This window comes from Benincasa hispida, chromosome 11 (assembly GCF_027475165.1).
Source record: "Benincasa hispida cultivar pf3 chromosome 11, pf3_genome.v1.1, whole genome shotgun sequence".
NCBI lineage: Eukaryota > Viridiplantae > Streptophyta > Magnoliopsida > Cucurbitales > Cucurbitaceae > Benincasa > Benincasa hispida.
This window is the reverse complement of record NC_143488.1, coordinates 19,658,697-19,683,940: the sequence shown is the minus strand read 5'-3', so window position 1 is coordinate 19,683,940 and position 25,244 is coordinate 19,658,697.

The window sequence follows — 25,244 nt, the reverse complement described above, 5'->3', positions numbered from 1 at the left end:
TCTAATGCATGATTTGCTATCTCTACCTAACATGCCTTTATCTTTTAGTAGCTAACATGATTTCTCCTGAGGGAGTGGAAATTGATAGAGCATAAAGCAAAGATTCTGACCCTAACATGGAATGCTTTACAAATGCGGAGGATATAAGCGAGTGTGAACAACCGGAGTTGAAACAAACTAAAGCATGGTGCCCTAAGATGGGAAGCGTACCTGTTTCAATTGTGCTTGACTTCTCGGCTTCACGCCAAGTAGTAGAAAACACTCTTCTCTATTGCTGCTGATGGCTCAGGCCTCCCTGAAACGAGCTTACAGGTTGGCCCCTGGTCTCAAACATGTTCCTCCTTAGGCATTTCTCTAGCATATGCCCCTTCTAACCACACTGAAAACAAACTCCAGAACCGGCCAGACAACGTTCTGAATGACGTCTACTACAGGTTTTTCAAATCGACTTATCTTCCTTGACAGTTACAACTTGAGAGCATTGTTATCCCCACTGACATAGAGCATTGACTACATTATGGTTCCTTTGTTGAGGCCCAAGAGCCCTTGGCTCAGCCTTCCTTTTCTACCCCGAAGATATCCCAATTCCTAGCGACTTCATGTACTCTTCTTCCTCCTAAGAGTCAGTATAAATCCTCACGGTAGCCCACAGTACTGCAGAATACGTCTTGAGGTCCAAGGCATGCACTATACCCCGCAATCTGCTCCTCAAACCCTAGATGAACCTCTCGGTCCTTGATGCCTTGGTGTCTACCAGCTCAAGGACCAAGTGGGACAACTTATCAAATTCCTACTCATATTCCTCCACGACATAAGCCCTTGTTTCAAATTCAAGAACTCTACCTACTTGTTGTATCGAGTGTTGGCTGAGAAATATTTCTTGTAAAATTGCTCCTTAAACTGCTTTTAGGTTGCAAGTCCTCCACTAGTATCAACCATTTTCTCCACTAAACGCCACCAAATCTCAGCGTTTCCGATCAGCATAAAAACTTCACATTGGAGCTTGTGCTCTTCTGAGCATATAATATAACGAAAAATCGTCTCGATCGAGGACAACCACATCTTTACTTTAATGGGATCCCTCAACGATCTATCGAATGGGCGAGGGTCAAACTTCCTGAATTCCCTCAAGTGCTTAGCTTCATGGGACTGACCTTTCATTTCTGACTCGGCGACTGGGTTTATTGCAACTGAACTGGTGGTACTTGCTTCTTCTGAGCCTTGTTCTGGCAGTCTGTCCTGCCATCGTATTACAGATAAACTAATATAGTCTTTCCATCAGGGAAGATGCAACGGCTTCCCTAATTCTTGCCTCCATTTCTTTTTCATTGACTTGAGCCAAGGTGGATCTGAAGCTGTCAGGATGGTCTGACTTCCATTGGCTCCCTCTTCTTACACCCTTAGAGGAGAAGGATCTTGAACTTGTGGATGTTGCACTTGGGGCTCCCGAACCCCTCCTCTAACTGCCCTTCTTAGTCTAAGCTTAGGTGTCATGTCCTGTCCTGTCATGTAAGGGTAAAATGGTATTTTGACCCAGTTGTAGTTATTAGCATTTGTAAAGGGTCATCGCTCTATTGATTGGTATACCCATGGACACAAAAATAAATCTACAATGCGAAGAGTGCAGCTATCGATATTTATTGGAGTAATCGATAGTTAATGAATTTTGATTAATTGGATTAAAAGAGTTTAATCAATTAATCTCATATCATTAGTACTTCTAATTTGTATGTAATGACTCGACTTCCTAGGACTTAAGCTAGACCATTACTAAACACATGGATGCATGGAACTTAAAATGACACCCTTTTATAGTGAAATAAATGCTAAATAAATAAGGTAAATGTAAAAGACCTCCATTAAATTCAAATATTAAAAATCAAACAATAGGGTACCCATAAATTATAAATGAAAATAAATAGGTCTAAAAACAAATCTTAACAGTAAGTTTCCAAATAACAAGAATGAAAGTAAAAACATAAAGAGATTCTTAAAACATGAGTGGAAGCTTTAAAACTGGTCCCAATGGTTCGATCATGGATTCCGCTTGTCATTCGTTAGAGTTAGAAAACACACATCGGAAGTAAAACAAATCGTTAAACATTCTAATTCATTAGTTATTTCTTTAAATTAAGCATGCTCATAAACTAATAAGAGGGTTTCATGACATACTTTTGAAGAACCACTTGAAACTCGAATTCCAGCTACAAATTTCCTCCAAATCTGCTTGTGAACACCTCAAGGCCTTCTCTACAATCCTCTTGATGCCTTAGATTGAGTTGTGGGACTCAAAATAAGGTTAGATTAAGGGAATTTGGAGAAGAAAATCACTGCATTAACATGGAAGAAGACCTTCTTCAACCTCAAGTTTTTCAACAAAAACTATCACAAATGCATGCCCAATTTCCACTTCAATCTTCTCTATTTATTGTAAGACTATCACACAAACTCCATTGTTGCATGAATTGCAGCTCATGCTTGGAAGTTTAAGTCAAGTTCATGGTGGAGAATGTGTGAGCAAGTTGGTTGAAAGTGGAGAAATCTCACTTTTGGGATTTTCCATTTTCCATCTTTTCCTTCAATTTTGATTTATTAATTGATTTCTAAAATCAATTTTTATTTTCAAAATTGAAACCTTTATTAATTTTACAAAATTAATTCATTAATTAATTTTCTAATAAAATTAATAATAAATAATTAAATTAATTCTAATTAATTTAATATCAAATATTAAATTAATTTAACACTAATTCCACCATCATGAATCCCTATTCATGAATTTAATATTTAAATCATATTTAAATATTAATTGATTCTCCAATTTCGTATAATTCAAAAATTAAACGCGTAATTATATCACATATAATTACTAATTCCTTTGATTCTAATATGAATGTTTCAAATTAACTTATTATGCTACTCTAAGACTAATCTATTTATGAGCTAGTAGGGGGACCTCGTGGACCTACAAATCATGGACTCCAATGATCCAAGATTAATTGGCTAAACTCTTTACACCAAATTAAATCTCATTCGTTAACTATTGGGTCACTTTACTAAAACCCAGAATTGTTTTCCTCTCACTATAGATATATTATGCCCACTCGATATAACCATGATTAGTAAGTTAACCTTTCACAGGTTGTTCGTAATAACAGCTGGGTCAAATGACTATTTTATCCCCGAGATTATCTCTTGTTTCTTAAGACCCACTGATCGTCTAATGAACAATTAGTTTGTGATCTGATCAACAAACTGAGTCCATCTCGGGCCAATGAGATATGGGGCCCCTTGTTCGAGACCCAGAGTCAGCACTTAAAGAAATAACCTCTCTACTATCCCTAAAAGCGGGTAGGAGCGAGTTCCATCTTGCTCCCTATGTCCACAACTATCTACCCGGTCTTACCTCTGAATGGAGGTTTATTAAGCTCACGCTGTTGAGCCAACCCTCACCTATGCAAATCTAAGGATAATTCCGAATAAACAGGAGTTCATATTAGCTCCGGATTAAGGTCAAGTTACCTAGGTCATCATTTTGAAACAGTTAGTTTTAAACAGTAAACAACGTTATAAAGTAAGAGTGACTTATTTTATGGTCTGATCTTGTACAAACTCATTGCACAGGATGCCCCCATTCCTCATGTCATGACATGTACGAATTCGGATCACTTCGTCTGTAGGACTTTACAACTCCTTGTAACAACTATAAAGTGGGCCACATCCTATAGTGTTACTAGAATAAGGCACCCAACCTTATTCATATACTATAGATCATTTTGAGTATTTACTGGAACCTGATCCACTTTTATGTCTCCAATTAAAGTTCAAGTATTCATGTAATAGTCATGAATCTTTTCAGTTTATTTGATTTATTTCTAAAACGAAATAAGCAATTGATATATTCAATAACAACTTATTGAATTTTCAGAAGTTTTATTGTTTACAATCCATGAGTTTTAGGACATAAAACCCAACAGGCGCATCCTTGCTCTTACCTGAAACATCGACATGAGACAGGATGAGTATAAAATACTCAGTATGTAACCCCATTACTGGGGTGAGGCTAGACATCTATGTCCTCTAAATTCCTACCTCTAGTGGGACATAAGCACTCCTCTAGTCTTCATGGGACACATATATACATGAATATCTGAATTTCATCCTACTATAGTTAAGTATACCCTCTATCTCTAGTAAGTTCCGTAAGAACCATAACCTCTGGTAAACCCCGAAGGAGACACCACCTCTAGTGAATCCCGAAGGAAACATAACCTCTGGTGGATCCCAAAGGAACCACCACCTCTAATGAATCCCGAAGGAAACAAAACCTCTGGTGGATCCCGAAGGAAACCACCACCTCTAGTCAATCTCGAAGGAAACACAACCTCTGGTGAATCCTGAAGGAGACACCACCTCTAGTGAATCCCGAAGGAAACACAACCTTTAATGGATCCCAAAGGAACCACCACCTCTAATGAATCCTGAAGGAAACACAACCTCTTGTGGATCTCGAAGGAAACCACCACCTCTAGTGAATGTCAAAGGAAACACAACCTCTGGTGGATCCCGAAGGAAACCACCACCTCTAGTGAATCTCGAAGGAAACACAACCTCTGGTGATTCCCGAAGGAAAGCACCACCTCTAGTGAATCCCAAAGGAAATACAACCTCTAATGGATCTCGAAGGAACCACCACCTCTAGTGAATCCCGAAGGAAACACAACCTCTGGTGGATCTCGAAGGAAACCACTACCTCTAGTGAATCCCGAAGGAAACACAACCTCTAGTGGGTATCTAACTAACAGTGAGGAATGCTATTACTATTGCAACATCATGGGTATCATAACATGGTACTATAACATGAACATACATTTCATCATCCTCAAATAAAATAGAATCTCATAAAATAATAATATACTCAAATCATGCTAGCATTCAAATATCTCTATGTAAATCTAATCTTTTAAATCTTCATATCAGTAAGGCATACATAAACATCAAACCATCAATAAATTCTCATTAGATCATAACTACATTGCCTGGCATGTGGACAGTTCCAGTAGTAAAATTACTTACCTCAAATTAAGCCCAAAAATTAATCTAAGCGAAACAAACTCCTGTCAAGCTTCCCACAACCTTAAATTAGATCATAAAACACGAATCAAAAATCATTTTAAACTTTTAAGCCCAAATCCAATCAACCAATCATTCCAAACTTACCAACACGACTTACCAAATTTTTTTTTGGCTAAATGCAGTTCCACTTTAGTACTTCACCAATGGACTTCAACTTATGCATAAGTCACAATTAAAGATCATATAACAAATTTCCAGCAATAACAATCAACCAAAAAGTTCCAAAACCTTCGTACTCACTAAAATCCTTCGAAACAACTCCAAATCTGCTGGAAAACGACTTATGACACCCCAAAACAACCTTCAACCTTGCTGGACAAAATAAAAAAACCTTCAAACCTCCAAATCTAGCATCCAACCATAAAAGGGGTAAATTAAAATCCAAACCAAAATCAAGTGGATAACCAAAAATTAAAACCTTCATGAATCTCTTTACCCACTAGCTCCCCATCGACGATGGAGTTCCTCACAGCGGCGATTGGCGAAACCAGGCAGAAATGACGACTGGACATATCTGAGTAGTGGTGGCAGAACCCACAATCGGCGGATCTAACATGCGGCTGGACTGGAGCAGATGGCCGCAGCTAGCTGCAGCGCGAAGTTGGGAAAAGGAAGGCTGAACAGTGAGCGGCGCATGGCGTCCGGTGGCTGACGAACAGAAGGCCTACGCGGTGTCGGTATCGATGAGAGGGAAGGTCAAACGACGAGTGGAGCGTGGCTGGGCGGCGGATGTGGCATGCAGCGGCTAGGTTTGGACAAAGGAGATGAGGGCTTGGGGGGAAGGGGGTCATGCAGGAACCTTTCTTCCACGATAGGGGAAATTTTGGCTTTTAAATTTTAAAAAAATAATAATAACTAAAAAGGAAATAAAATAAATATTTTATTTTATTCTTTTTTAAAAAAACCCAACTTACTCTATATATATATATACACACACACATATATATACACACATATATATAACTATTTCCAATTCTTTCCTTTTCCTCTTTAAACCCAAATTTAAAATTAAACCAATTCTCCCAAATAAAATCCAATTTTTGACAATAACATAAAATTAAATTAATACAACATAAAATCCAAATTCTTCCTTTAAGCAACTAAATTTCAAAATTGATCCAAGATGTCCTCAATTAATATTAAAAAAAATGTTGAATTAAATTATGAAAAACTCGGAATGTTACATATAGATCCATAAGGTCCCCTTGTTAGCTCGCTAAAGGATAGTAATGAGGAATCATTTTAATTATTCAAATCAAATGAGGAAATTTTATATTAATGAGATTAATATATAATGACTAATTATGGATATTGTAGACACCGTTTTTGGTTTGACGTTTATTATTATTACTATTATTATGTTTTTTTTCCTCTTTTTCATGTTTTTTAATTTATTTTCAAGTTAATTTTATTTATATTTTCAAATTAGTTTAGTTTATTTTTAGGTGGCTCGTGTGTTTGTTTTTATTCAAATTTATTTTATTTTATTATTATTATTACTAATATTATTATTATTATTGACTACTTTTATTTACTAACTTATTATTATTATTATTATTATTTTGTTTTATTACTATTATTACTATTACTATTACTACTACTACTATTATTATTATTTTCTTCTCTGTTTTTAACTATTCTTCAACAACTCCCTCTTCTTCCTCCCAACGGTCTTCTTTTCCCTTTTCTCTCCTTTTGGACCTACGAAAAAACCTTAACTCCTCCATCGCGCTTCTCCTATAAATTAATCACAATGTTGGAGAGGGAAAGAAAGAAAAGAAATATAGAAGAAAGAAAGGGAAGAAAAAATAAAATAGAAGGGAGAAAAAGATTGAAGACAAAGAGAAGAAGGAAAGAAACACATTGAGACTATGTGAGAATAGAGTGAAAAGTATAGAAGAGGAGACAAAAGGAAAAGAAGTGTTCCGACAAACACCAATTTGGCGAACGACTTCGGTGGCAAGCGGACCTCCATTCTGGCGGATTATTATAACTTCCAATGAAGACCCACGACGACTACCATCACCTGCAAAATAAAGGTAGAAAGGTGGAAGAAGAGAAGAAGAAATTGGTGAGGAAGAAGGAAGAGGGGGAGAGAAGAGGATATTTGATAAAAGTGTGGATCATTCTCATTATTTTTTTATTTTTTTATATTCAATAAATATATTGTGCTCACGTATGTTTATATTATTATTTTATTTAATAAAAATAGTGGACCCCATTTCTTTCAATATTATTTTTTTAAAATATGGTGGACCCCACTTGGTTTTATATAAATATGTTTTTCCCCTTTTTCCCATCTTCTCATTTTCACCTTTCTTTTTTCTTTTGTTTTTTTTTATAATTTTTTATTTATATTTATATTAATTTTATTATTTATTCTGCTTCTTCTTTCCCCTCAATCTTATCCAATATTTTTATTTTTTATTTATATATTTACATTTATATTGATTTGATTATTTATTTTGCTCTTTCTTTCTCACCAATCTCTCCCATTTTTTTTGTACGCTTCTCAAAGATCGTTTTTTTATTTTTTAATTTTCTAAAGGATATCTCCAATTTTATTTTACTTCTATCTTTTTTTCCTATCTATTGTCAATTTTATTAACCATGAGGTTCTTAATCTCTCAATCCACAGAATTCTTGATTTTGGATCTTCTACGAAATCTCCATACATTATTTTAAATTTTGATGAATTACTAAACTAGTTTTAAACATGAAATTTAAATAGATTGTAATTTAAAATTTCTTTAAAACATTTAACCAAAACTTTTATTTGAAAGTTGAATATAGATCCTAATTTAACCTTATTAAATATGATTCTATTCAATTTTTAGTTTTGGAGATTCTTAATAGTATTCCAAATGGCTTGAATTTTAAACTTTAAATATGAACTTTAGATAGGTTAATTCACATTTTTGCAAGATGAAAATTAATTTTACTTGAACTTATAATTTTACAAGTATATCTTATTGAGATTTAATCTAAGAATTATCTTTGAATTTCAAACTACATTATGTTTTAGATTAATAGATAAGTTTGAAATTAGCATTTATTCTGTTTCCAAAATAAAACTTCAGTTAGTTTTAAATTTCAATTTTTCAAATTAATTTCAATCGTTTCTTTTGAATACCATTTGTGCCACTCATAATTATTAATTCACATTTTTCTAAAGTGTGAATTAGTTTACATGAGACATTTTCACAATCCTATTATAGAGCTGATGTTGCTAAATGCCTCAACTCTAAAGGTCAATATTTCATAAGAGAAACCTAGTGAGACATTTTGTTTTTACCAAATATGTTTTAAATATGATTGGCAAATGTAATAATTCTTTTTAGGCCGAGGTATTTAAGTTATTGTAAGAAAACACCTCTACCTAGGAATTGTTTAACCGGTCAATTCTCATAAGTTTTCATTTTATTAATTTTCATTACAATTTTGGATAATACAATAAAACGTTATTTTAACACGAGTGTTATAGGGTGCTAATACCTTCCCTATACCTATCTTTAGAAAAGTATACCGTTTTTATTTTTATTTTTTGAATGGGTGACCAATCACACCTTAAAATGATTGGTGGTGCCTCCAAGCCTTTCACCTCGAAAGAGGAACCTAGAGAAGGACGTTGGTTGCTCCGTGTCGTGATGACGTTGCGTTATATAATCTATAATCCAAATTATGTAAGCGAGATATATTTGAATAATATTCAAATATTATATTTATATGAATTGAATTAAAAAAATATATATATACATATAAATATGTGATATTTATATGTTAATTAACTCTATATTAAATATGATTTAATATAGTTAATTAATTGATTAATTAATGATTAAGAAATTATGGAGATTGGAGGTTAGGGTAAATATATGATATTTATGATAATTAATTAAGTGTTTATATTAAATAGGATTTAATATATGGTCATTTAATTAATATGTCAATTAATTAAATAAGGGCTTATTTAATTAATCAGTATTAAGGGTATAAAGGAAAATACTTAGAGAAGGGGTTAACCCTTCCTATATAAATATATGATATTTATGATAATTAATTAAGTGTTTATATTAAATAGGATTTAATATATGATCATTTAATTAATGTGTCAATTAATTAAATAAGGCTTATTTAATTAATCAGTATTAAGGGTATAAAGGGAAATACTTAGAGAAGGGGTTAACCCTTCCCGTATAAATATATCATTATAGCTCATCTAAGGAAGGGATTTTATTACACAAAAATCCTAGTCTTCAAGCCTCTATCTTTTCTCTAACTTTTCTTTAACTTTTCTCTAGAAATTCTCTATCATTTTTCCTCCAAACATTCTTGGAGACCACTCTTCCAAGTTCTTTTTAATCCTAGAGAATAGCAAGGTAACTTTATTAGTGGTGTCTTTCTTGGAAAAGTTTGAGATCGCTGACAACAGTGGAAGAGGAAAGTTAGAGGAATCGACAAAGGTGAGTTTCTATTTCTTCCATTCTTCCTCCTTTCTAGCATATTCATATTTTGTTTGAATGTTTATCCTACAAATGCATGTTTTCTTTTACCGTTTTTATTTCCATAAAAGAAAACAAATATGTAAATGCAGAACGTTCACATATTTCCGTGGAAATCCGATTCCTTCAAACCCTACATAAATTCAAATCATAGTGGTTATAATGTATTTAAGACCGCATAATTAAGCAACTAATTCAGAAAATACATTTTTGCCATGTTCTGCCAACAAATTCAACGAGTTTTAATCCTAATCTGAAGCTAGAAAGTGCTTACATTGGCCATTAAATATTGGAATTAAGCTCCTTAAGGCAAGAATCATCTCCAAAGTATGAAATACAAAGTGAAAGTAGTAAAGAACACAGAAAATGATGAGATAAGGTTGGGGTTGAGGGGATCTATCTGACCTAAAATGGGAATGATCTTTTTATAGAATTCCCAATAGCGCCACTATCCTAATGTGTAACTCCATCGTGCGTCATAGTGACACGACGTTCATTTCCAACTTCATCTCGACAACACCGCGCCACTGCTCCATATACAGGCTTCTGCCTTGCGACGGTGTTCTAGGGGCATCCTTGGTCATTTTGCTCATTTCTTGATCCAGTTGCTCCATTAGGACTCCAAATTGTCAGTTTTTACATTGTTTTCACCATAATGTTTGATTCTACTAATTGGACCAAAAGGGCATCGTAAACCTTCCGATCCAAATCAAATAATATTTCCATGTCTTATTATAATTTAGTAGTAAAGTAAAGCAATGAGTCGAACAACAGAGAGCCACACTGATTCCTTAATTAAAAAGCTTATAGTGTAATAACCGAAGGAGGAGGTTTGTTGATTGAAGTTGTTTGCAATTGAAAGTCAATTTGCATGAAATTTTAATGAGCAAGAAAGAAATTTGTGAAATTTAATAATGAAAAGATCTTGCTTGGGTTTGATGTGATGTTTCCCTAATTAGTTAATTGGTCATTGAACTCTAGATCAAACATCTTGTTTAAGCCTAGCCAAGTTAATTAGAATCCTAATTGACCGTTCTAATTATCTAAGTAGCCAACACGAGAAGACGAATCCACTCTAAACACATTAACTAATCGCATTTAGCTTTAGGAAATTTGCTAGGATGAACGAATTAATTTTCATCATCTAATTAACTCATTCAAAATGATTTTTACGATAAGATTGATTAAAAAATTAATTAGAGTGGTTGACTTCATAAGAAGCGAGCTAATCTAATTTTTTTGCTTCTTAATGATTTATTGCCTTAATCAAGGTTAAACCTAAGCATTGAACCGCATAAAAAAATATTTGTTGTCGATCAATATATGGAAAATGCAATTCATAATAGAGAATTCAAGGTAAATATCCTTGAACAAAACTTTGAACAATCTATAATGAAAAACAAGTTTCACAAATAACCTAAAGGGGGAAAACTATAAAACCAAATGTTACCTTTAACCATTAATAATCTTCAAATACAAATAAATTAAGCTTCAAGATGACCAAAATGGGTAAATACCAATGTTCACGATGGAGAGGAGAAGAAAATAGGTATGAGAATGGGAAAACGGGGTGATCCCCGAGCAAAACAACAAAATTTTCCTTCTAATGAATCGTGCAAGCACCGTGGCACTAGGGGGTTGGGAACCACCCTTATCGAAGCACAACGGCGCTTGGACACGCGCCCGGGACTCTGTCAAAGTTTGGAGCATCACGATGTTTTCCAATTTCTCAAAATTTGTGATCGGGGGCATTTTCGTAATTTTGTTGCCTTCTTTCTCTCTTGAGGTAATTGAGCTCCAATTTTAGCACAATTTTGCTCATAGAACTTTGTTCTACATCTTAGATGCCCGAGATCTGTAAAATCATCAATTAAACACGTTAAAGTAAGGAACAACCTCGAATTAAATAGAGGAAGATAGTACATTTTTAGTCCTATCATCTACCTCTTAGGCACTCAAAACCTACAAAATCATCAATTGAACACATTTAATCACATAATGATTTTATTGGAGATATTGTTTATTAGTCCAATGAAACACACCTAAAATGTGTGTTATTTACCTTTGATTTAGAATAGTTTTCATATGGTTTTATTGGAGATATCGTTTATTAGTGATTTCTTGGATTTGTATTTGAGATCGAGATTCAGAGTAAAAAGCAAACTAAATTTGTCTGAGGAAGTCAAAATCGAGCAAAACATCAAAAAAAGGGAAGAAAATAAACAAATATGGAAAATAGGGTAGTGTTGCAGCACGACACTGTTCATAGAAGCAATATATATGCAGAAGCAGACGCCCAACATCGTAGCACTACGATAGAGTGGATGCTTTAAGCTTAAGTAGGAAGATGACCATCGACGCTGGAGGTTATTTTAGGGGAAAAAATCATTTTTGGAAAATACTTTTTCCTATTTAATTTAGGGTTTTGGGATAGCTAAAATAAGTCTATCACAAACAAAATTATAGAGCCTTAGAGAGTGCTTTAGCTACAAAATAAAGTTGAAAGAGTTAGAGTTTCATTTGGAGGCCGTTCGAGATCCCAAGATGCAAATCAAGATGTTTCTAATGTATTGCATTGTCAGAAGTCATCGTGATAGTAGTGTTTCCTCTTCTCTTTATTCGGTTTACTTTCTCATAGCTGTTGCAGTGTATAAGAATATGTAAGAATGATGAGTGGCCAAAAGGTGTAGTTCTAGGGTATATTGATGAACTCCTTTATGGATTTAAGTGAATGTTAAGTATTTTTTATGGATGTTGTGTCGTTGAATGCTTTCCATTATAAATGTGCTTATTACATTGATTGATCCTCGACGCATACTACATTAAATATTCAATTAGAAAGATTGTACGTTAATCAAATTTATATATAACTATGAATAATTATCTAATCTATCATGAAAATAGTTAGGTTGATAATAAAAGTTGATCATGACTATGCCTAATGCCATGCCTTTCAATTTTGTTTCAAGCAATTATTAATCAATTATGTTTCCATGAAGAAAGATTATTATTGAAGGATAGTAATCTAAAAAATAGTTTCTAGACTTTAATATATCATTAACAAACTAATCCATAGAAATATTTGCATGACTTGATGAAGTAATTAAAGAAATCAAAACCTATAAACATCTTTTGACACTTGAATTTTAAAACCTATATTTACTTTATTTTCTTTAATTTTTTAAAAAATAAAATCATTCATCACAAGTCCAATCCTTAGATAAAATCAACATAATTCTAGAATACTAAGCATACTTAGGGCATTTAATCTCTAGAGGATGATACTTAGTCTATTTGACCATTTTACTATATTACAACAGAATACATGCATTTATATTATACAAATTTTTGACGTGGTTGCGGAATATTAAAGTAATGAATTAGTATTCATAGAATTGATAGGTTTTAATTTAAGGTGTATTTATTTTTGTTTTTATTTTGTGGAGGTGTATAGTGTCGTATGCCACATACTAATGAATCTAATCTTTTGCCTAGTGACCTAAAAATTGAAAGAATTTTTAGGCAAAATCTTAATAATCCAATGACGTGTTGTAGGAGTAATCCATATATGTGACATCATAGATTGTAGGACGTGCCCATCCCACGCACAAGCATCTAGAGATACTTGATGTGAACGTCAAAACAATGAGGTAGAAAAGAAAATAGAGTCGTTGACTAAGATTATTTTGGGACAAAGTAACAAATTGAAGTTCAATTATGCTTAGTAATTGACACCACAGTATCACATAAGCACACGTGTCGAAGGAATAAAAATCTCAGTAAAGCTAAGTATCATCCTCAAAGATCGGTAGTCGTAAATTCAGCTTTCTTTATTTACTAGCTCACTAATTTTATTAAGGCAATCAAAAAGTTGATTCAATTTTAGAATTGAAATAAAAGCAAACAAAATCAAGTTCTTCAATTGATTGCAAATTTCTAGGGTGTTTTTTCAAACATAAATTTTCAAATCAATTAGCAACGAATGAATTACTTACTAAAAAATCACGAGTCTAGAAATCTAAATTATGGATATTCTTTTTCAAGTTCAATCTATTTTAACCCTAACATTTCAATTCAACTCTCTTAATAATTTCATACTAGTAGGGCATTAAGACCCTTCAATTACAACCATTGTTATGTTCCTATTATTTTCATGCATATTTAGATAACAATATGACCTATCATAACCAATTAAATTCTCTCACTCAAGCAGAAAATTCAATCCATAAATATTCAATCAGTTGATCAAAAGAATCAATATAGATAAGTTAAAATGCCCGAACGAAAAATGTGCTATCTTGCTCCGCTTAATTGAAGGCATTATTGTGTTTAATGTGTTTAATTAGTGCTTTTACAGGTATTAGGTACCTAGGAAGTAGAATCGACCATTTACGAGCCACTCTGGGTTAATTTGGATCAATTAGGAGCTAAAAAGAGCATTCGAACTTCAAAGAAGCAAAAATGACAAAAATGCTCCTGGAGGCGCAACGCAGCGACGTTGGTGTCGGATGTCTAAAGGCAGTAGCATCATGCGGCAAAGGCCACGTGCAGCAGGCAATGCATATGGCAAAGACAAGGTCGCGTGTGTGAGTGGCATCATTCGCGTAAGGGGGAGAGCACATCGTAAAGCATAGTTGCACTCATCCAATCCCCCCTCTTGTTTTTACTGCTTTCCAAAGGATAATTTAACTTAGAGAAATTCTATCTTAGGCTCCTTGTGATTCGACCTTGGACTTGCCGCTTTTAGTACTCAGTAGTATAAGTAGTTAGTTTGGTGAATTATAGATATTATTTGATTGGTGAGAGATGTTTACTACACACACTCTTTAGCTCTTTCAATTTAGAATCGTTGTCGGAAATCCAATTAATTTCTCTTTGTTAAATTTATCTTCTAAACTTTAAAAACCCCAAAAAAAAATTCTTTTTTCTTTGTGTCTACTTGTTTTATCATAGCAGATTGCGATCAATGCATCTATTATGCGCTTCTTGCGAGGAAAACAACTCAACAAGACAAAGAAGAGGTTAATGAAATTCATGAGCTTAGAAATTTTGTATATGAGCTTACCTCTCTTGTTTGAGATTTATCTACTAAGCAATTATAGGATGTGGCGCCAACCAAACCTATGTTAAGGTTAGAAAGGCAAGGACGCGCGCGACATGGTAAGGGTGTCTAGGCGATGGGATTGCATGCGCATTTGCTAGGAAACACTGCATGCAAGGGAACCATGCAGTGACCAAAGGACAAGGCATTGGCATAAAAGGAGCGAGGCATACATTGGCCAAGAGGGTGTGCGTCCGAATGTCCCATGCGATGGTAAGATGATGATGAGCGATGTGTTGGTTTAAGTGATGATCACAGCTTAACCATCAACTTGAGTGGGTCAGTTGTCAAAGTTGAGAGAATTAAACCCATTTAGTGAGTGAGATGGTAGCCTAAGTTTTAAAGGGAGGCATGTAGTTCACAATATAAAAAGAAGACCTCAATTCAAAGGGTCAGTTTGAGCAGCCTACTTGTGCAAAAGTGGTGATTCTAAGCCATTTGAATGATTTATGAGTGTAGTTCATGTCCCTGGGCTGCTGAGGAGAAACTCTTAGAGATTCGAGTTAAAATCTGAAGGATTTTCAGGCTCTCGGATGAATCTAATCCAGTGGTGAAGATCAGAGGTTTCTGGACAAACCAAGAGGAGTTCATAGCTCAAATTTTAAGGTAAGCTAGTAAGACAATTTCCAAGATAAGATATAGAAAATAAGTTATTCGAGCTCAAAGTTGAAATTGGATTTTGTTTGAACAAGCAAGCAGTTGCAATTGTTGAGCAAGAAAGCACAAATTCATATTGCAATTGGTAAGGAAAAAGAGAAAACTCAAAAGAATTGCAAGAACCCTTGAAAACTTGAATCAAGATTCAATCAAACTTCATAGACAAATTTTATGAAAAATTACAAAACTAATTTTTATAATTCATAAAAAATATAAAATCTAACCTAAAATGGAACTAGATTTACTAAAGAGATGAAAGAACTTAGAGAGAGATCCCAGCTTCCATGGATTTTCTACCTCCTCTTTGCAAAAATGAAAGAAAAACTATTTATAGTTTGTAGGGTAGTGTCGCGATGCTGGAGTAGCGTTGCAACACAAAATCGATGAAAGCCCAGAAGCGTTGGGCTGGCATTGCAACGCAACCCTCAACGCTTGGCAACGCAAGGCGCGTGCAGGGTGATTTGTGTCAAAATCCATAGCGTTGCAACGTTGTGGGGAGCGTTGCAATGCTACCCTGTTTTGCAGCAGAATTGAGCATGCTGTCTTCAATCGTTGCTCGACACTTCTCCTAGGGTCGTGATGCTGAAACTTGATAGTCAAACTCGATTCTCGATGGCATTTTGGTAACTTTCTGATTCTCTTCAATTTGTTGATTTCGATTGTCATTTTCTTATCTTTTTGGCCCAATTTTCTCTTAATGATTTCTAAATGCCTCAGGGACCATTTTACCTAAAAAATTAGCAATTAAAACAAATAATCAACATTATTTTGGAAAAATTAACGTAGGAAATATACATCCTTTAAAAACCTAACAAAACACTGCCAACTTAGCTCTTGGGTTGTCCTGAGCAAGTCTAAACTAGAAATATGCATACATTCAAGCAAAAGCATGAATATCAATCGTGCATTCATTCAGAGAACTCATTAAAAAATGTTTAATATGTTCACGTGGTTTACTCAAAAATTTGATTCATATCTCTCTTTTCAATAATCAAGCAAATGAATGATACAAATAGGCATTTAAACCTTTAAAATTTTTCTAACAAAGAATTGAAGCCTATTTTTAAAAAGAAAACATCTTTTTTTTTTATAAAGCCATAAAAGAAAAGACTACTCAGTTTTAGTTTATTTAAAGGCTAAAACTAGTAGAAAGGCTATATCTAACTCTTAATTCCTCTTCGCCCTACACTGGCCCGGTTATAGTCTATGATATACCTAACTTGCATTGGATAGAGGCAATTCTATACAAGGGTGCTTTTTTATAAACTCACACACACCAAACGTAATTGGCATTTCTTTTACTTAAAGGGATAGCTTTCACACTTACACTACCGGCAACCTATCGCTCTTTTCTCGAGGGCCCTAATAGAAACATGATGAAGGCAACTCTTTTCACCTCTACCCATGCACACACACGCACACGTTCTTGAAGGTTATATTAGTTTGTTATGTCAATTCGCAAGCTTGCTTTTTTTTTTTTTTTTTTATGTGCTAGCAATTTTTATACACTAGGCCCTTTTTATTCCTCTATGTCTAGACTTGCCTCTAAAACAAGATGGTTGTTCTTAGACTAAAGTTTGTCCTATCGGGGTAACAAAGAAAATTAAGTAGATATGACATTTCTAAGAGTTTGAGATTTTAAATAAATCTAAATACTAAGTATTCAATTTTTTATGAAGTTAAAAGGAAAAGAAAATTTCTTATGAAAAATGAGTTTCAAATTTTGTAAGAAAAGATTTTAAGAAGTTTAAAATTGATTTGTATAATTTCTTGAGAGAATATGTCATCAAAGTTCATTGATAAGAAACAAAAGATTGATAAAAGCAAATGATCATGGCAAACAAAGTGAACGTTATTCTTGAATGAATGAACATACTTAGATGAATCATGCATTGAAAGCAAAAATGAGTCATATAACAAGGAAAAATGATGCCAAGATAATGATATTATGTTTCTTAAGAAAATGAAAAAAAAATCCAGAGGAATATAATAGAGCCTAATCAAGATATATTTCATCAAGATCATAAAATCTACATAATTCGAGCTCAGGTGCTCAAGGGTTCCAAACATGCAAAGATAATAAAGATAAAATTTTTGTAGGGCTCATTTTTAACAACCCTAAAAAAATGAAAAAATGTTAAGAACATGCAATGTATTCTCACCCCCAACTTAAAAACTAAACATTGTCCTCAATGTTTAAAACAAAGATTAAGCATAAAGAAAAAAAATGATAAAGAAAATAGAAGAACTCCCTTGATTTCACGCAATGGGTGGTGGTATAAATTTTTCCTGCTTTGTTTTTGTTTTTCTTTCATTTTTGTTTATTCCTACAAAAGAGAAAAGAAAAAGAAAAAGAAATGAAAAGAAAAACTACAAGAAAATGAAGAAAGTTAGTCTAAAAATTTTAATTCTAGAAAGCAAATAAAATGATGAAAATGAAAGATAAAAGATAGGGCAAAAATTGAAGAAGATACCGTGAAAATATATGTGTTGCCAAAGTCAATCCGAGTCAAGTGAGTAGGGCTCTCACTGAAGATCGTACTGAAAACCTATGCTGGCATAGTAAAGACAGTCTCTTTCGCACATGAAATTGACAGTTCTCTGCATACACTAACTTAATGAGCAGTTTCACAGCTCACCCTTAAGACTTCAGTGGCGGTTCTAAGTACTTGTTCACCCAAGGTTTCACCACTAATGGGTTGTTCATGGGGATGAATGGGAAGTTCTACCCTAAGTGGTTCTTCTCTTAAATGTTCATCTTCCTTACCTAGTTCTTTTTCTTCTTATTTGTAGAGTTCCGCAACTCCATTGCCTCGGAAGGCTGAGATGGAAGTCTTAAAAATTGGGGCTTTACACCCCATACTTTCCTCATTTCTGGGTATTTCTACATTGGACCTCTGACACGACAAAGTTATTAAGTTAGGGTCTCCAAGGCTACCCGTTATAGAACACTGTCCACATCATCATATGGAAGCATGGATAACTCTCCCAATGTTAATGGACATACCCTGAATGAGACAGTAGAGAAGTTTGGCTCTATCTCGGGTCACATCGGTTAGTCTAAGCACAAATATTAATCTTGAACATACAAAAGCATGCCAGATTTGACCTACTACAAACATGTCCGTAGGTCTAAACCTTACTGCAACACCACTAGAACGTGTCCATTGAGCTCCTTACCTACATAGGACTTCTATAATCTGATCCTGATCATTCATGTATAGACATGTGAGTGGGAGTATCCTATACAAAGAGTTTGTATAAGATTGGACCACGAAATGATTAGTCTCATTATATAACACCGTTAATAGTGGAGACTTATATTTAACCAGGATGACCAAGGTTCTTTGATTTATATAGGTGAAAGTGGCCAGATTGCTAACTCAATAAGCCTACCATTTTGGGGATTCGTCTTATTGAGGAGCTGGGAACATAGCTACACAAGACGAAATTCACTCATTCCCTGGTATCGGGGTAAGTAGAGAAATTGCTCCTTTAAGAGCTAATTCCTAGACTTTAACAATGTGACTACACCCTCTCCTGGCCCGAGAAGAAGTTAGTCATAATTGGACTATGACTTATTGTTCATTAGAGAAATCAGTGGTACTAAAAAAGTTAAATGTAACTACAAACAAAACGGTAATTTTGGCCCAACTGTACTTACGAGCAATTTATGAAGGGTCACCACACTGTTGATTGGTTATATCCAATAGACACAGAAATATATCTATAGTACGAAGAGTGCAGTTGCCAGTCTTTAGTGGAATGGCCGATAATTAATGGATGTTGGGTAACTTAATTAAAAAGTTTAATTAATTACCCAAGCACCATTGGAGATTCAATCTACCGGTTCATAAGGTCCCCCCTCTATAGCTCAACGGGGATTTAATTGAGAATTAATTTTGGATTAAATTGAACTGTTCAAATTAATTAAGGGAATTAATTATATGTGATGTAATTAATTAAACTAATTATATGTGATGTAATTAATTAAACTAATTATATGTGATGTAATTAATTAACTATTTATATGTGATGTAATTAATTAAAATAATTATATGTGATATAATTAATTAAACTAATTATATGTGATGTAACTAATTAGACTAATTATATGCGATATAATTAATATAATGTGTTTGAAATATTATTATATAAAGTATTTTGAGAGGAATTTGAATATGATTCAAGTATTGATTATATGAATGAGAATGATGTAATTAAATTTATATTAAATACCATAAATAGTTGAGGGGAATTAAATATTTGAATATGATTCAAATATTAGTTATATGGATGTGATTCATATAATTGATTTTAATATAAATATGATTTATATTAAATACCATACACTGTTGAGAGATATTAAAACTATAGGTTATAAGTTGTATTTGATATAAGATATAGTATTTATATATATATGTATGTATCTATGTATATTATTTCAATTAAATTGATTACATATTTAATCGTCTTCTTCCATTTTTTATGCAACAAGAAAAAAACTCTCTCTGGTTCTCTCCCAAGAAAATTACAGAGAAGAATCCTTTGTGTGAAAAAACTCCTTTCTCTCTTAATCACCTCTTCCCTCTTCCAAACATTGGGCAGAGTCCACAATTCTTGCCGAATTCTCAACCCTAGACAATATAGAAGGTTTCAGTTGTGGGAGTGCCCGATTGGGATTTGGAGTTCGAGATTTGTTAGAGGGAATACGTGAAGAAATTGGCTTCAAGGATATGTAGATCTCCTTCCCAATTTCTTATGATTTAGCATGCTGTAAATTTAGAGTTTTAATACATAATCTCCTCTTCTCTATTAATTCTGTAATATTTGAACTTCTGCGAAAACTAAAAATGGGATCGATCCCCATTTCTGCTACTACGACCTTCACTGGTTTTCCTTCATATGTTTATATGATAAAGATGTTAAAGCTCATGTTTCATGTTATTATGCTTCCAAGTATACATGTTTTAATGATTTAGGTTTTATGATGTATATGTTGAGCCGATATCGAAGGACTATGAGAAGGTATCTGGGTAGTAATACCTAAGGTATAATGGTACTTAGTTATTACCACATGCACATAGGTAGAGTTGACGTTGGTAGTGTTGAGGTTACTCCACACCAACTAGGGATTGAGCAAAAGAATTTGCTCTCAACAAAGGATACATATGTTTAATGTTTTCTAGCAGTTTCATGTTTAATGTTTTAAGTATGAGTTCACTTGGTAGTTTTTAGTTTTAAGCATGATGTTTATGTTTAATTGGTCACTCACTAGGCTAGTAGCTCACTCGTTTTAAATGTTTTCCTCCTCCCCAGGTAGTGGTCATCTCCCTAGAGGTTAGCTACCCTACTACTCTACCATTCAAGAAATTAAGACTAACGTAAAGACTATAGTGACGTACTAGGTGTCTATTTTGTCTATGTTTGTACATGAGTGTTATTCATGCTAGGGACTAGTGAAGGATGTTGGTACCCACTCAACTTTGCAATTAGTAATATAATGTATTTATGTTATATGTTGGACCTTGGTGTTCTGAGGTTGTTTTTAAAGTTTTCCTAAGTTTATAGAATAATGAGTATGTATTTCCAGGGTTTTCTAAGCAGATTAAGGATGTTAGTTACGCAGTAACTGCCACAAAGAGTTGGTAACTACTGCCATCACATTCCCTTCTGGATTAAGAGGATAATCTGGGAGGGGATGTGACAAAGATAGTTCATTTCGAGAGCTATCAAATCATCATGAACTTGGAACTTTCTCATCCTTAAGCAAGGCAAAAGTAAAATAACAACATGAATCATTTGTTGCAGATAGTGCTCTAATCTAAAGGTAATAGATAACAAAAAAATATTGACAAAGATACAATCACCATGCCAGCACTAGTCTTTGACGTTTCTACTATTCAACTACCGCCGACCACTCGTGAAAGTGTTCACTCTCTCTCTCTTTCATCCCTCTCTCTTTTTTTCATCTTTCTCTCTATTGGGTCTTATGCCCTATGCTCGTAGTTTGTAAATAAACAAACAATTTATTGATTATTAATAAAATAAATTGTTATTTTATTTTGTGTTTTACTTCTATATAACTTAATCCAATAAGGCAAAATCCAAGGTTATTTACATGAGACTTGGACAAATTCAATAAGGAAAAATCCAAGGTTATTTACATGAGACTTGAACAGTATGTAGTTGACATATCGGTACATTATGTTCAAGTAATAACCAAAAGGGTCTATAGTATATGGATAAGGTTGGGTTCCTTATCCTGATGACACTATGGATACGACCTACTTTGTAATTGTTAAAAATGATGTAGTCTAAATCGTTCATGTGGAGACATGTGAGTGGAGGTATCCTATACAAAGAGTTTGTATAATAATTGATTACTAAATAGTTAATCTCTCTTTTTAACTCCGTTAATTGAAGAGATTAATATTTCATAGAATGATCATATGTAAGTCGACCTTAATCCTAAGTGAGTGATGAACTTCTACCAATGAGGCTTCGTCCTTTGATTTACATGGGTGAGAGTGGCTCGAGTCGTCGACTCAATAAGCCTACCATTTTAGGGACTTGACCGGATAGAAATCTGGGTACGTAATTTCATAAGATGGAATTCACTTCTTCTTGTATAGGAAAAATAGATAAGTAGTTTCCTTAAGTGCTGACCTAGGACTTGAACAATTGGACCTCGTCCTCTTATTGGCCCGAGAGGGACTTGGTTAATGTTTGGACTATAAATATATTGTTCATTAGAGGATGAGTGGTACATAATGATATAGAGGTAATTTTAGGGGTAAAACGAACATTTGACCCAGTTGTAATTACGAACAACTTGTGAATGATTAACTTATGTGTAATGATTATATCCATGGACGCAACATATTCGACAGTGCATAATAGTTCAACTACGGGTCTATAGTAGTTTTCCCCATAGTTAATGAATGTTGGTTAATTAATTAATCTCAAATCATTAGAGCTTATAATCTGTAGGTTCATTAGGTCCTCTTGCTAGCTTACAACGGATCAACATGGACCAAAGTCTTTAAACAATAATTTGAAATTTTCAAATTAATTTATGTAAACATATGTTAATTGTATATGATACAATTAATATAATTATATAGTTAATTTTGAGTATGATTCAAAATGAAACTATTCAATATGCGAGATTTAATGTATTTGAATATGATTCAAGTAATAACTTAATATGAATGTGATTCATGTTAAAACTATAGATTAAAAGTTATTATGAATGGGATTCATATTAAAATATAAGTCAAATATAAAGAATTTGAATATGATTCAAATATTTATTTAATTAAATATAATATATTTCATTTAATTAATTATTATTTAATTGTTAATTAATTATATTCATTAAATATCACTCCCCTTTTATGCAAAAGAGTGGGGAAGTGAGGAGTTATTTTTCTCCTCTACGTTAAATACGAAAGGGTTTATATCTGGTATAGTCAGTTGTTAGAATGTCTACAGAAAAATTACTCTCCCTCACAAACTCTCTCTCTCTATCAACAATTCTACAAAAGAAAAAGATTATCTGTAAAATTCTCTCTCCCTTTCAATTTCGTTATTCTTTCAAAAGAAAACACCCACAACTCGATACCTTGCTAGAATCATAACAAGAAAGTCCTTTTTGAGGCGTTCTAGACAGATGAGAAGATCAACCCATTGGAGGAGAAGACTCGCTGTAAGAAAAAGATCTCTTCAATGGTATTCACATTAATTCTATACTTAGCTTTGTAAATTACAACATGTTTATTGTTCTGTAATTTGAGATTTTGTTTTTTTCTGTATTTTTAATCTAAAAAAAAATCAAAGCATACGTGATTACATGCTTCCACTGGGGATTCGATCCATTCACTCTCATCCTTACCTTGGTAGATCGTCCAGCACCACCTTGCCTTCAACTAAGCACCTTTGTGCCACCTTCAAACACCATCTTTAATGTTGTCGTCGCCGAAATTGGTGCTTTGGGTAAGTTTTGGTATTTTGGGTGAATTTTCTTATAGAATCTTAAATTCCCATTCAGTTTTGGCTTGAATTTTTATTTACCCATGATGTTTGGATCATAGATTGGATATCTAAGGTGATTAGTGCCTTTTCCCAAAAGAGGAAAGGAATCTTGTAGGCATTTTATGTAAGTCTTATTGGTCAAAGACCTTTTGGATTAAGTATAATTGTGGTAAATTTGAGTTTATAATTCTTATTTATTGTTGTGTGTTCAATTGCATTTTCAAAATGCATAATAATATTCTAGTATATTGCACAAGTTTTACTCCTAATAGCTCAAATATAAACTAATCAGGAGGTAGTCTCGGTAAGGACTGAAGTCAAACACAGGGATTGGAATTAAAATAAGAACAAAATTTAGTTAATGAATCTTTACTCTCAAACGAAGGTGGTGCACGCATGTTGATAGATGGAAGTGTGTTTGTGAAATGCATAAATGAAATAGAATGTAAGGAAAGCTGTTGGGAGAATATACGGATCTAAGTGGATTTGTGAATACATAGCACATAATAGATAGATATGAAATAGATGAGAAAGTGGAGTTGGAACCAGCGATCCCTATATCTTTGAGCTTAATGAAAAAACTCATGTTCATGTTCATAACATTTTGGACCCCACCTCTCAGTGAGTTAGCCAGATTAAACATGTTTTCATGATGTATGCATGGGTTACTTGGAACATAAGGAAATGTGTCTCTCTAAAATTTTCACTTACTTGGGCTACTCAAATCCATAATAATTTGCTCTCTCGAGTAGTTGATTGCTATCTTATGAATCTAATGGTTAAAAGGATTCACAAGTTGGATTTAAAGCTTCATTATCCAAATGAACACTGTTTAATTATTAAGATCCCTATAATGAGGATTAACTCATCCTAACTCACTGAAGATCTAGCTACTCATGGTGGAGAAAATGAAAAAAGAAAAGAGAGAAGATGATGTCATGATATGATATTGACAAGTAAAATAGTTCATTAGAAGAGAAAATAGAAGAGTGTAAAAGATAATGTAAAACAAGAAACAACAAAGTAAACTAGAAGGTGAAAGATTGATGATGAGGATTGTCGACGACCTTCTTAAGCTTCTGTCAATCTAAATGGATGTGGATATGTGCTTTGTAGTGGACAATGGAGGAGATGCTCTCTTGAGTTGTAGAAGTGTATGAAAATCTCAACTCTCTCTGATTCTTCCTCTCTGAACGTCTTACTCTTCTTTGAAGTTGAAATATATATAGAGCTGGGTGCAGGACCACTTCTATCATACAGTATTGTGGCAAGCGTGTCAAGGAATGTGCACGTTCATTCTTGCAGTTATCGGGGATCCCCTCAGATGCGGTTCACTCTCATGCTTGTTGCTTAGGCTACTTTTGTCGCATGTCTTATCCTTGTATTTCTTTGCTTCATGAACCTCTAGCCGCATGGTTCTCTTTGCATCCAGTGCACACTTGTCTTTGGCTCTAGTGCATGGCTTCTTTTCCTTTATTTCTGTCTATATTCCTACATATTCAACTAATTAGTGATACAATTTATTTAGGCCTTTCATTTGAAGTCAATAAATGCATAGGAATGATTTATGCACTATTCTCTTATGATTTAAACACATTTAGTCTCAATTACTTCTAAATATTCTATTACAATATTCTCTTATGATTTCAACGCATTTAATCTCAATTACTTTTAAATATTCTAACTTTAAGAGATAATAACTTGTATAAATACAAGTTATCACAACCCCAAATTTAGAATCATGTTTTTCTAAATCATTGTTTGTAGCCTTCAAATAAAAGGTACCAAGACTCCCTCAATTGAGATGGTAC